The sequence below is a fragment of the Oncorhynchus clarkii genome, chromosome 8, assembly GCF_045791955.1.
Source record: "Oncorhynchus clarkii lewisi isolate Uvic-CL-2024 chromosome 8, UVic_Ocla_1.0, whole genome shotgun sequence".
NCBI classification, from domain to species: domain Eukaryota; kingdom Metazoa; phylum Chordata; class Actinopteri; order Salmoniformes; family Salmonidae; genus Oncorhynchus; species Oncorhynchus clarkii.
Window position 1 is genome coordinate 5,990,611 of NC_092154.1, and position 14,759 is coordinate 6,005,369.

The window sequence follows — 14,759 nt, forward strand, 5'->3', positions numbered from 1 at the left end:
TTTGGTCGGGGCCGTCATTGTAAATACGAATTTGTTCTTAACTGACCTAGTTTAAATAAAGGAAGTGTTCTATGTCCCATTGATTTAATGTAGCTTTGCATGCTCCTGGGTGTTTGGGTGTTAGGGTGGTGTTTTGGTGTTTTGGTGTTTGGGTGTTAGGGTGGTGTTTTGGTGTTAGGGTGTTTTGGTGTTTGGGTGTTTGGGTGTTAGGGTGGTGTTTGGGTGTTTTGGTGTTTGGGTGTTAGGGTGGTGTTTGGGCGTTTTGGTGTTTGGGTGTTAGGGTGGTGTTTGGGCGTTGGGGCGTTTGGGCGTTAGGGTGTTAGGGTGTTTGGGTGTTAGGGCGTTGTGGTGTTGGGGCGTTGGGGCGTTTGGGCGTTAGGGTGTTTGGGCGTTAGGGATACTCTAGATATTCAGATGTCAGATTCCCTCCTCTGTTAAACTCTGTTTGGTCAACAACAACAACAACAACAACAACAACAGATTCAATTCAGGCTTGTTGTAGAGAGCTGACAACAATGTTCCCAAGTTGTTGGAGATGGGCTCTGTAAACTTGGGCTCAATCTGGGAATTACCTGTAAATATCAAGCACTCTACTGGAGCCCCAGTTGATTATCTTGCTTGTGAAGAATGTCAGAACCTTCAAATCACTTTACCTTGAGGAAGGAAAAGCCTGGAGAAAACCACACTGAGGAAGGGTAATGACAGCATATGTCCTATATAGTACACTTCTTTTGACCAAGGGCCCAGTTTGGGACACAACAAAAGGTTTAGCACTCAGTTAGCAGATAAGCTATTCCTTCCCAAATCACAATCCCATTGGAATTATAATATAAACCACAATCCCATTGGAATTATAATATAAACCACAATCCCATTGGAATTATAATATAAACCACAATCCCATTGGAATTATAATAGAAATCACAATCTGAATATGAATGATGTCTGGTTTGGTGAAAGTGTTCTTCCATATGAGTCATGTGCAGGATGATGATGATGATGATGCTGACTTCACAGGTCATTTCTATTGGTGAAGGGTATTATTATAGCAGCGGGGGCTGTGTCTCTGGCCAGAATCTCTCTTTCTCTCTCCTCCTCTCTCTCTTCTCTCTTCTCTGTCTATCGCTCTCTTCTCTCTCCTCTCCCCCCCCTCTCTCTCTCTCTCTCTCCCTCTCTCTCCTCACCCACTCTCTCTATCTCTATCTCTTCTCTCTCCTCCATCCCTCTTCTCTCTCCTCTCTCTGTCTCTCTCTCTCCTCTCTCCTCTCTCTCTTTCTCTCCTCCCCCTCTCCCTTCTCCCGCTCTCTTCTCTCTCCTTTATCCCTCTTCTCCTCCCCCTCTCTCTCTCTCTCTCTCTTCTCTCTCCTCTCTCTCTGTCTCTCTCTCTCTCTCCTCTCTCCTCTATCTCTCTATCCCCCCCCCCCCACACACTCTCTCTCAATTTCATTCCATTCATGTGGCTTTATTAGCATGGGAAACATATGTTAACATTGCCAAAGCAAGTGAAGTCTCTCTCTCTGTCTGTCTCTCTCTGTCTCTCTCTCTCTCTCTGTCTGTCTGTCTGTTTCTCTCTCTCTCTCTCTCTCTCTCTCTCTCTGGCTCTCTCTCTCTCTCTGGCTCTCTCCCACTGGCTCTCTCTTTCTCTCTGGCTTTCTCCCTCTCTCTCTCTCTCCCTCTGGCTCTCTCTCTCTCTCTGTCTCTCTCTCTGTCTCTCTCTGTCTCTCTCTCTCTCTCTCTCTCTGGCTCTCTCCCTCTCTCTCTCTGTCTCTCTCTCTTTTTCTATCACGGGCCATTACTGACGTAGCCTATTGGCTCACTGACAGACAGAGAGAGAGTCCGGCTCTATGAGCACCCAATGACCTTGTCAGGGATGTTAATGAGAAAGAAGGAAGAGAGTGTGGTTAAACAGTGACAGAGAGAGTGGTTTAACACTGACAGGGAGAGGAGGAGAGAGGAGAGAATGGTTTAACAGTGACAGGGAGAGGAGGAGAGGGTGGTTTAACAGTGACAGGGAGAGTGGTTTAACAGAAACAGAGAGAGGAGAGAGTGGTTTAACAGAAACAGAGAGATTAGAGAGGGTTTAACTGTGACAGGGAGAGGAGAGAGTGGTTTAACAGAGACAGGGAGAGTGGTTTAACAGAAACAGAGAGAGGAGAGAGTGGTTTAACAGAAACAGAGAGAGGAGAGAGTGGTTTAACAGAAACAGAGAGAGGAGAGAGAGTGGTTTAACAGGGACAGGGAGGGTGGTTAAACAGTGACAGAGAGAGGAGGAGAGAGTGGTTTAACAGTGACAACAGAGAGAGGAGGAGAGAGTGGTTTAACAGTGGCAGAGAGAGGAGGAGAGAGTGGTTTAACACTGACACAGAGAGAGAGGAGGAGAGAGTGGTTTAACAGTGACAGAGAGAAAGAGAAGTAGAGAGTGGTTTAACAGTGACAGAGAAGGGAGGAGAGAGTGGTTTAACAGTGACAGATAGGGGAGGAGAGAGTGGTTTAACACTGACAGAGTGAGAGAGAGGAGAGAGGGGTTTAACAGTGACAGAGAGAGGAGGAGAGAGTTGTTTAACAGTGACAGAGAGGGAAGGAGAGAGTGGGTTAACAGTGACAGAGAGAGAGAGAAGGAGAGAGTGGTTTAACAGTGACAGAGAGAGGAGAGAGTGGTTTAACAGTGACAGAGAGAGGAGGAGAGAGTGGTTTAACAGTGACAGAGAGGGGAGGAGAGAGTGGTTTAACAGTGACAGAGAGAGAGAAGGAGAGAGCGGTTTAACAGTGACAGAGAGAGAGAGAGAAGGAGAGAGTGGTTTAACAGTGACAGAGAGAGAGAGAGAAGGAGAGAGTGGTTTAACAGTGACAGAGAGAAAGAGAAGGAGAGAGTGGTTTAAGAGTGACAGAGAGGGGAGGAGAGAGTGGTTTAACAGTGACAAAGAGAGAGAAGGAGAGAGTGGTTTAACAGTGACAGAGAGGGGAGGAGAGAGTGGTTTAACAGTGACAGAGAGAGAGAAGGAGAAAGTGGTTTAACAGTGACAGAGAGGGGAGGAGAGAGTGGCTTAACAGTGACAGAGAGGGGAGGAGAGAGTGGTTTAACACTGACAGAGTGAGAGAGAGGAGGGGTTTAACAGTGACAGAGAGGGAAGGAGAGAGTGGTTTAACAGTGACAGAGAGAGAGAAGGAGAGAGTGGTTTAACAGTGACAGAGAGAGGAGAGAGTGGTTTAACAGTGACAGAGAGAGGAGGAGAGAGTGGTTTAACAGTGACAGAGAGGGGAGGAGAGAGTGGTTTCACAGTGACAGAGAGGGGAGGAGAGATTGGTTTAACAGTGACAGAGAGAGAGAGAAGGAGAGAGTGGTTTAACAGTGACAGAGAGAGAGGAGGAGAGAGTGGTTTAAAAGTGACAGAGAGATAGAGAAGGAGAGAGTGGTTTAACAGTGACAGAGAGAGAGAAGGAGAGAGTGGTTTAACAGTGACAGAGAGAGAGAGAGAAGGAGAGAGTGGTTTAACAGTGACAGAGAGGGGAGGAGAGAGTGGTTAAACAGTGACAGAGAGGGGAGGGGAGAGTGGTTTAACAGTGACAGAGAGAGGAGAGAGCGGTTTAACAGTGACAGAGAGGGGAGGAGAGAGTGGTTAAACAGTGACAGAAAGGGGAGGGGAGAGTGTTTTAACAGTGACAGAAAGAGGAGAGAGTGGTTTAACAGTGACAGAGGGGGGAGGAGAGAGTGGTTTAACAGTGACAGAGAGGGGAGGAGAGTGGTTAAACAGTGACAGAGAGGGGAGGAGAGAGTGGTTAAACAGTGACAGAGAGGGGAGGGGAGATTGGTTTAACAGTGACAGAGAGTGGAGGGGAGAGTGGTTTAACAGTGACAGAGAGGGGAGGGGAGAGTGGTTTAACAGTGACAGAGAAGAGAGGAGAGAGTGGTTTAACAGTGACAGAGAGGGGAGGAGAGAGTGGTTTAACAGTGACAGAGAGGGGAGGAGAGTGGTTAAACAGTGACAGAGAGGGGAGGAGAGAGTGGTTAAACAGTGACAGAGAGGGGAGGGGAGAGTGGTTTAACAGTGACAGAGAGGGGAGGGGAGAGTGGTTTAACAGTGACAGAGAGGGGAGGGGAGAGTGGTTTAACAGTGACAGAGAGAGGAGGAGAGAGTGGTTTAACACTGACAGAGAGAGGAGGGGAGAGTGGTTTAACAGTGACAGAGAGAGGGGAGAGTGGTTTAACAGTGACAGAGAGAGGAGGAGAGAGTGGTTTAACACTGACAGAGAGAGGAGGGGAGAGTGGTTTAACAGTGACAGAGATGGGAGGAGAGAGTGGTTTAACAGTGACAGAGAGGGGAGGAGAGAGTGGTTTAACAGTGACAGAGAGGGGAGGAGAGAGTGGTTAAACAGTGACAGAGAGGGGAGGAGAGAGTGGTTAAATAGTGACAGAGAGGGGAGGGGAGAGTGGTTTAACAGTGACAGAGAGGGGAGGGGAGAGTGGTTTAACAGTGACAGAGAGGGGAGGGGAGAGTGGTTTAACAGTGACAGAGAGAGGAGGAGAGAGTGGTTTAACACTGACAGAGAGAGGAGGGGAGAGTGGTTTAACAGTGACAGAGAGAGGGGAGAGTGGTTTAACAGTGACAGAGAGAGGAGGAGAGAGTGGTTTAACACTGACAGAGAGAGGAGGGGAGAGTGGTTTAACAGTGACAGAGATGGGAGGAGAGAGTGGTTTAACAGTGACAGAGAGGGGAGGAGAGAGTGGTTTAACAGTGACAGAGAGGGGAGGAGAGAGTGGTTAAACAGTGACAGAGAGGGGAGGAGAGAGTGGTTTAACAGTGACAGAGGGGAGGAGAGTGGTTTAACAGTGACAGAGAGGGGAGGGGAGAGTGGTTTAACAGTGACATAGAGGGGAGGGGAGAGTGGTTTAACAGTGACAGAGAGGGGAGGGGAGAGTGGTTTAACAGTGACAGAGAGAGGAGAGAGTGGTTTAACAGTGACAGAGAGAGGAGGAGAGAGTGGTTTAACAGTGACAGAGAGAGAGAGAAGGAGAGAGCGGTTTAACAGTGACAGAGAGAGAGAGAGAAGGAGAGAGTGGTTTAACAGTGACAGAGAGAGAGAGAAGGAGAGAGTGGTTTAACAGTGACAGAGAGAAAGAGAAGGAGAGAGTGGTTTCACAGTGACAGAGAGGGGAGGAGAGAGTGGTTTAACAGTGACAGAGAGAGAAAGTAGAGAGTGGTTTAACAGTGACAGAGAGGGGAGGAGAGAGTGGTTTAACAGTGACAGAGAGAGAGAAGGAGAGAGTGGTTTAACAGTGACAGAGAGGGGAGGAGAGAGTGGCTTAACAGTGACAGAGAGGGGAGGAGAGAGTGGTTTAACACTGACAGAGTGAGAGAGAGGAGGGGTTTAACAGTGACAGAGAGGGAAGGAGAGAGTGGTTTAACAGTGACAGAGAGAGAGAAGGAGAGAGTGGTTTAACAGTGACAGAGAGAGGAGGAGAGAGTGGTTTAACAGTGACAGAGAGGGGAGGAGAGAGTGGTTTACACATTGGCAGAGAGAGAGAAGGAGAGAGCGGTTTAACATTGACAGAGAGAGAGAGAGAGAAGGAGAGAGTGGTTTAACAGTGACAGAAAGAGAGAGAGAATGAGAGAGTGGTTTAACAGTGACAGAGAGAAAGAGAAGGAGAGAGTGGTTTCACAGTGACAGAGAGGGGAGGAGAGAGTGGTTTAACAGTGACAGAGAGAGAGAGAAGGAGAGAGTGGTTTAACAGTGAAAGAGAGAGAGAGAAGGAGAGAGTGGTTTAACAGTGACAGAGAGAGAGGAGGAGAGAGTGGTTTAACAGTGACAGAGAGATAGAGAAGTAGAGAGTGGTTTAACAGTGACAGAGAGAGAGAAGGAGAGAGTGGTTTAACAGTGACAGAGAGAGAGAGAGAAGGAGAGAGTGGTTTAACAGTGACAGAGAGGGGAGGAGAGAGTGGTTAAACAGTGACAGAGAGGGGAGGGGAGAGTGGTTTAACAGTGACAGAGAGAGGAGAGAGCGGTTTAACAGTGACAGAGAGGGGAGGAGAGAGTGGTTAAACAGTGACAGAAAGGGGAGGGGAGAGTGGTTAAACAGTGACAGAAAGGGGAGGGGAGAGTGGTTTAACAGTGACAGAAAGAGGAGAGAGTGGTTTAACAGTGACAGAGAGGGGAGGAGAGAGTGGTTTAACAGTGACAGAGAGGGGAGGAGAGTGGTTAAACAGTGACAGAGAGGGGAGGAGAGAGTGGTTAAACAGTGACAGAGAGGGGAGGGGAGAGTGGTTTAACAGTGACAGAGAGGGGAGGGGAGAGTGGTTTAACAGTGACAGAGAGGGGAGGGGAGAGTGGTTTAACAGTGACAGAGATGGGAGGAGAGAGTGGTTTAACAGTGACAGAGAGGGGAGGAGAGAGTGGTTTAACAGTGACAGAGAGGGGAGGAGAGTGGTTAAACAGTGACAGAGAGGGGAGGAGAGAGTGGTTAAACAGTGACAGAGAGGGGAGGGGAGAGTGGTTTAACAGTGACAGAGAGGGGAGGGGAGAGTGGTTTAACAGTGACAGAGAGGGGAGGGGAGAGTGGTTTAACAGTGACAGAGAGAGGAGGAGAGAGTGGTTTAACACTGACAGAGAGAGGAGGGGAGAGTGGTTTAACAGTGACAGAGACGGGAGGAGAGAGTGTTTTAACAGTGACAGAGAGGGGAGGAGAGAGTGGTTTAACAGTGACAGAGAGGGGAGGAGAGAGTGGTTAAACAGTGACAGAAAGGGGAGGAGAGAGTGGTTTAACAGTGACAGAGAGGGGAGGAGAGTGCTTTAACAGTGACAGAGAGGGGAGGGGAGAGTGGTTTAACAGTGACATAGAGGGGAGGGGAGAGTGGTTTAACAGTGACAGAGAGGGGAGGGGAGAGTGGTTTAACAGTGACAGAGAGGGGAGGGGAGAGTGGTTTAACAGTGACAGAGAGGGTAGGAGAGTGGTTAAACAGTGACAGAGAGGGGAGGAGAGTGGTTAAACAGTGACAGAGAGGGGAGGAGAGAGTGGTTTAACAGTGACAGAGAGGGGAGGAGAGTGGTTAAACAGTGACAGAGAGGGGAGGAGAGTGGTTAAACAGTGACAGAGAGGGGAGGAGAGAGTGGTTTAACAGTGACAGAGAGGGGAGGAGAGAGTGGTTTAACAGTGACAGAGAGTGGAGGAGAGTGGTTAAACAGTGACAGAGAGAAAGAAAAGGAGAGAGTGGTTTAACAGTGACAGAGAGAGAGGAGGAGAGAGTGGTTTAACAGTGACAGAGAGTGGAGGAGAGTGGTTAAACAGTGACAGAGAGAAAGAGAAGGAGAGAGTGGTTTAACAGTGACAGAGAGAGAGGAGGAGAGAGTGGTTTAACAGTGACAGAGAGGGGAGGAGAGAGTGGTTTAACAGTGACAGAGAGGGGAGGAGAGAGTGGTTAAACAGTGACAGAGAGGGGAGGGGAGAGTGGTTTAACAGTGACAGAGAGAGGAGAGAGTTGTTAAACAGTGACAGAGAAGGGAGGAGAGAGTGGTTAAACAGTGACAGAGAGGGGAGGAGAGAGTGGTTTAACAGTGACAAAGAGGGGAGGGGAGAGTGGTTTAACAGTGACAGAGAGGGGAGGGGAGAGTGGTTTAACAGTGACAGAGATGGGAGGAGAGAGTGGTTTAACAGTGACAGAGAGGGGAGGAGAGAGTGGTTTAACAGTGACAGAGAGGGGAGGAGAGAGTGGTTAAACAGTGACAGAAAGGGGAGGAGAGAGTGGTTTAACAGTGACAGAGAGGGGAGGAGAGTGGTTTAACAGTGACAGAGAGGGGAGGGGAGAGTGGTTTAACAGTGACATAGAGGGGAGGGGAGAGTGGGTTAACAGTGACAGAGAGGGGAGGGGAGAGTGGTTTAACAGTGACAGAGAGGGGAGGGGAGAGTGGTTTAACAGTGACAGAGAGGGTAGGAGAGTGGTTAAACAGTGACAGAGAGGGGAGGAGAGTGGTTAAACAGTGACAGAGAGGGGAGGAGAGAGTGGTTTAACAGTGACAGAGAGGGGAGGAGAGTGGTTAAACAGTGACAGAGAGGGGAGGAGAGTGGTTAAACAGTGACCGAGAGGGGAGGAGAGAGTGGTTTAACAGTGACAGAGAGGGGAGGAGAGAGTGGTTTAACAGTGACAGAGAGTGGAGGAGAGTGGTTAAACAGTGACAGAGAGAAAGAGAAGGAGAGAGTGGTTTAACAGTGACAGAGAGAGAGGAGGAGAGAGTGGTTTAACAGTGACAGAGAGGGGAGGAGAGAGTGGTTTAACAGTGACAGAGAGGGGAGGAGAGAGTGGTTAAACAGTGACAGAGAGGGGAGGGAGAGTGGTTTAACAGTGCCAGAGAGAGGAGAGAGTTGTTAAACAGTGACAGAGAAGGGAGGAGAGAGTGGTTAAACAGTGACAGAGAGGGGAGGAGAGAGTGGTTTAACAGTGACAAAGAGGGGAGGGGAGAGTGGTTTAACAGTGACAGAGAGGGGAGGGGAGAGTGGTTTAACAGTGACAGAGATGGGAGGAGAGAGTGGTTTAACAGTGACAGAGAGGGGAGGAGAGAGTGGTTTAACAGTGACAGAGAGGGGAGGAGAGTGGGTTAACAGTGACAGAGAGGGGAGGGGAGAGTGGTTTAACAGTGACAGAGAGGGGAGGGGAGAGTGGTTTAACAGTGACAGAGAGGGGAGGAGAGTGGTTAAACAGTGACAGAGAGGGAAGGAGAGAGTGGTTTAACAGTGACAGAGAGCGGAGGGGAGTGGTTAAACAGTGACAGAGAGGGGAGGAGAGAGTGGTTTAACAGTGACAGAGAGGGGAGGGGAGAGTGGTTTAACAGTGACAGAGAGGGGAGGAGAGTTGTTAAACAGTGACAGAGAGGGAAGTAGAGTGGTTTAACAGTGACAGGGAGAGAGGAGGAGAGATTGTTTTAACAGTGACAGAGAGGGGAGTAGAGTGGTTTAACAGTGACAGAGAGGGGAGGAGAGTGGTTAAACAGTGACCGAGAGGGGAGGGGAGAGTGGTTTAACAGTGACAGAGATGGGAGGAGAGTGGTTTAACAGTGACAGAGAGAGGAGGGGAGAGTGGTTTAACAGTGACAGAGAGGGGAGGGGAGAGTGGTTTAACAGTGACAGAGAGGGGAGGAGAGAGTGGTTTAACAGTGACAGAGAGGGGAGGAGAGTGGTTTAACAGTGACAGAGAGGTGAGGGGAGAGTGGTTTATCAGTGACAGAGAGGGGAGGAGAGAGTGGTTAAACAGTGACAGAGAGGGGAGGGGAGAGTGGTTTAACAGTGACAGAGAGGGGAGGAGAGAGTGGTTTAACAGTGACAGAGAGGGGAGGAGAGAGTGGTTAAACAGTGACAGAGAGGGGAGGGGAGAGTGGTTTAACAGTGACAGAGAGAGGAGAGAGTTGTTAAACAGTGACAGAGAAGGGAGGAGAGAGTGGTTAAACAGTGACAGAGAGGGGAGGAGAGAGTGGTTTAACAGTGACAAAGAGGGGAGGGGAGAGTGGTTTAACAGTGACAGAGAGGGGAGGGGAGAGTGGTTTAACAGTGACAGAGAGGGGAGGGGAGAGTTGTTAAACAGTGACAGAGAGAGGAGTAGAGAGTGGTTTAACAGTGACAGAGAGAGGAGGGGAGAGTGGTTTAACAGTGACAGAGAGGGGAGGAGAGAGTGGTTTAACAGTGACAGAGAGGGGAGGAGAGTGGTTAAACAGTGACAGAGAGGGGAGGAGAGTGGTTAAACAGTGACAGAGAGGGGAGGGGAGAGTGGTTTAACAGTGACAGAGAGGGGAGGAGAGTGGTTAAACAGTGACAGAGAGGGAAGGAGAGAGTGGTTTAACAGTGACAGAGAGCGGAGGGGAGTGGTTAAACAGTGACAGAGAGGGGAGGAGAGAGTGGTTTAACAGTGACAGAGAGGGGAGGGGAGAGTGGTTTAACAGTGACAGAGAGGGGAGGAGAGTTGTTAAACAGTGACAGAGAGGGAAGTAGAGTGGTTTAACAGTGACAGGGAGAGAGGAGGAGAGATTGTTTTAACAGTGACAGAGAGGGGAGGAGAGTGGTTTAACAGTGACAGAGAGGGGAGGAGAGTGGTTAAACAGTGACCGAGAGGGGAGGGGAGAGTGGTTTAACAGTGACAGAGAGGGGAGGAGAGTGGTTTAACAGTGACAGAGAGAGGAGGGGAGAGTGGTTTAACAGTGACAGAGAGGGGAGGGGAGAGTGGTTTAACAGTGACAGAGAGGGGAGGAGAGAGTGGTTTAACAGTGACAGAGAGGGGAGGAGAGTGGTTTAACAGTGACAGAGAGGTGAGGGGAGAGTGGTTTATCAGTGACAGAGAGGGGAGGAGAGAGTGGTTAAACAGTGACAGAGAGGGGAGGGGAGAGTGGTTTAACAGTGACAGAGAGGGGAGGAGAGAGTGGTTTAACAGTGACAGAGAGAGAGAAGGAGAGAGTGGTTTAACAGTGACAGAGAGGGGAGGAGAGTGGTTTAACAGTGACAGAGAGAGGATGGGAGAGTGGTTTAACAGTGACAGAGAGGGGAGGAGAGTGGTTAAACAGTGACAGAGAGGGGAGGAGAGAGTGGTTTAACAGTGCTGCCACATCCCAGCCTCCACCTCAAACATCAAACCCGGCTAGCTAGAAGCATCGCTCTCCTCACTCCCTCCATTTGAGTTGTATTAATTTGATATGAAAACCCTTCATCTCTTTACTTAATCTCTCTCTGAAAAGCTTCAGAAGGGTTTCAGGAAGCACCTCCTCCATCTCTTCTTTTAACGCTGCTGTCTCAAATCAATTCCTGACCAATTCAAAGAAGGCAGATTTTGTTGAGGATGTGGAGTCCATATACAGTATCTACAACCCCAAGTCGAAGTTGTCTGAAACCTAATATTGTGATCGCAAAAATGTTTTCTCTCTCCCAAACACCATGTAAAGAAATGAATAAATAAACTCAACTCCGTCAAATAGCCGACCAATCAGCCTGTCACATTTGTCATTGAATCAGAAATTCATCACAAAACACACTGATAATGCTTTAATGACTTTTTCATGGTAAGCCAATTTAGGGATGACATTGCCAGCAAACAAACGATGTGGTAATGCAGGAACAACCAGATGTTGCAATTGACACATTTATGAAATTGATTATGCCAGGTATTAATAAGCATGGATAATTTTGCACGCCCAATTTTTCCATTTTTGATTTGTTAGAAAAGTTTGAAATATCCAATAAATGTCGTTCCACTTCATGATTGTGTCCCACTTGTTGTTGATTCTTCACAAAAAAATACAGTTTTATATCTTTATGTTTGAAGCCTAAAATGTGGCAAAAGGTCGCAAAGTTCAAAGGGGCCGAATACTTTCGCAAGGCACTGTACCTCCCTTATCTCACCTCATTTGTTCACATTGTATGTAGACTTATTTTTCGACTGTATTATTGACTGTATGTTTGTTTTACTCCATGTGTAACTCTGTGTTGTTGTATGTGTCGAACTGCTTTGCTTTATCTTGGTCAGGTCGCTTTTGTAAATGAGAACTTGTTCTCAACTTGCCTACCTAGTTAAATAAAGGTGAAATAAAAATATTAAAAAAGAAGTATGTGAAGAATCACCAGTCAGGAGGACACAGACAGCTCAAGAGGTATGCTGAGATACGCAGAATTCTTTGTTATACTTTATTATAATATTTTTTTTACATAGAATTAAGCATGATGATTATGGCTCTAGATTTCAGGAAAAAATCTGTTTCAAACCTTTGTAAATATAATTGACTTACTTTGTGCTCCCTTTTAAAATAACGAGTGCTTGACGGCCCCGAATACAAAGGATTCCTGTTCTATTCTATCTCTCTGTTATTTTAGCCTGCAGCGGCAGAGCCACACCAAGGGGATCTTTACATCTTGTTTTGATTGTTGCCATTTACACTCGCCAGCATCTCCTCTCAGGCGAGAAATGGAGTTGAAAGATTAATTGAATCATTTCATCCTCTCTCTCTCTTCTCTCTGTCATCCCTCTGCCGACCCTCATTCATACCGTCAGTACTAAGTGTCCTAATCCTTTCATGAAAGTCTTCTCCTAGTTTGTTGGTTTGTCTCGCATGGCAGCACATTCCCCTCCCCCATCCAACAGGACAAAACAGCTGTGTGTCTGACTGGTGGGGCGAGCTAACACTGTAGAAGTTCAACCCACATTGTCAGGTTAAAAGAGCATTCAGACTCCAATGCGTCGTGGTTAATTTTGCGTGGTTTTGATAAATTAGTGAAGACATGAAGACATGACTTGACTCTCTGACTCATCCCTATAGCTGATCAGAAGTGGGGTCATCTGTGACTGGGTACTACTAGGTCAGTACATGATTTATACTATATTCTACTATCCACCAACTCCTTGGCCTTGTGGTTAGTGTCTGCCCTGAGATTGGAAGGTTGGAAGTCACACCAAAGACTGTAAAAATAGGACCATATGCGTTTCTGCTTGGCACTCAACATTAAGGAGATAGATTGATGTACCTGCCTGCAGGGATGTAAAGTACTCAAGTAAAACTTCTTTAGTCATTTTTTGGGGGTTGGTATCTGTAATTTACTTTACTATTCATATTTTTGACAACTTTTACTTCACTACATTCCTAAAGAAAATATTATAGTTTTTACTCCATACATTTTCTTTGACACCCAAAAGTGCTCGTTATATTTTGAACCTTAACCCTAACCTTGTATCAGGTATACTACATAGCATGTTAGCTAACCCTTCCCCTTCTCCTAACCTTAACCCTGTATCAGGTATACTACATAGCATGTTAGCTAACCCTTCTCCTTCCCCTAACCTTAACCCTGTATCAGGTATACTACATAGCATGTTAGCTAACCCTTCTCCTTCCCCTAACCTTAACCCTGTATCAGGTATACTACATAGCATGTTAGCTAACCTTAACCCTGTATCAGGTATACTACACAGCATGTTAGCTAACCCTTCTCCTTCCCCTAACCTTAACCCTGTATCAGGTATACTACATAGCATGTTAGCTAACCCTTCTCCTTCCCCTAACCTTAACCCTGTATCAGGTATACTACATAGCATGTTAGCTAACCCTTCTCCTTCCCCTAACCTTAACCCTGTATCAGGTATACTACATAGCATGTTAGCTAACCCTTCTCCTTCCCCTAACCTTAACCCTGTATCAGGTATACTACATAGCATGTTAGCTAACCCTTCTCCTTCCCCTAACCTTAACCCTGTATCAGGTATACTACATAGCATGTTAGCTAACCCTTCTCCTTCCCCTAACCTTAACCCTGTATCAGGTATACTACATAGCATGTTAGCTAACCCTTCCCCTTCCCCTAACCTTAACCCTGTATCAGGTATACTACATAGCATGTTAGCTAACCCTTCTCCTTCCCCTAACCTTAACCCTGTATCAGGTATACTACATAGCATGTTAGCTAACCCTTCCCCTTCCCCTAACCTTAACCCTGTATCAGGTATACTACATAGCATGTTAGCTAACCCTTCTCCTTCCCCTAACCTTAACCCTGTATCAGGTATACTACATAGCATGTTAGCTAACCCTTCCCCTTCCCCTAACCTTAACCCTGTATCAGGTATACTACATAGCATGTTAGCTAACCCTTCCCCTTCCCCTAACCTTAACCCTGTATCAGGTATACTACATAGCATGTTAGCTAACCCTTCTCCTTCCCCTAACCTTAACCCTGTATCAGGTATACTACATAGCATGTTAGCTAACCCTTCTCCTTCCCCTAACCTTAACCCTGTATCAGGTATACTACATAGCATGTTAGCTAACCCTTCCCCTTCTCCTAACCTTAACCCTGTATCAGATATGAAGGGAAGACCCAGATGCAGACCATGTCGAATAAACAATAGTTTAATGTTCCAACAGGCACAGGAAATAGACAGGACAAGGCAGGGGTCAGAAAACCAGAGTTTGGGTACCGGTATCTGACGGCAAGCAGGCTCAGGGTCTGGGTAAGGCGGAGGTCGGTAATCCAGAGGGGGGCAGTGGTACAGGTCGGCAGGCAGGCTCAGGGACAGGCAGAGTGGTCAGGCAGGCGGGCTCAGAGTCAGGATAGGCAAGGGTCAAAACCGGGCAAGGGCAGGGCAAGAAAAGAGAGACTAGAAAAAGCAGGAGGTGAGATACAAAACGCTGGTTGACTCGAACAAACAAAAAGAACTGGCAACAGACCAACAGAGAACACAGGTATAAATACACAGGGGATAATGGGAAAGATGAGCGACACCTGGAGGGGGGTGGAGACAATCACAAAGACAGGTGAAACAGATCAGGGTGTGACACCCTGCTAGATAACCCTTCCCCTAACTATAACCTTTCTAAGGAATTGTTTTAAGAAGGTCATACCATACATTTACTTATTTGATTTAGAATTTTAAGACTCCTTGAAGTATCAAAAAATATATGTCCCCAAAAAATTATGGAAAAAGATTTTTAGTCCTTACTGCTATTAGCCTCATAGAAATGCATTGGATAACAGATAGTCCCCCCAAAAATAAATAAAAATAAAGTTTTTTCTGAAGTGTCTGAGAGAGAGAAGAAACATCATGATTGTTTTTTTATTTTTACACGTGTTAACAGTCTCTATATATACTTCCATAATTTTTTTCAGCTGGTACCGGGGGACCTTCAGACACGTACTGTAAGACCCGTGGACCTCCTAGAGCAAAACAACTGACATGTACTTGTTTACGAGACTCTCAGTGTTCCACATATTAGTGTGTAGCCCAAACTGTTGGGACGCTACAGAT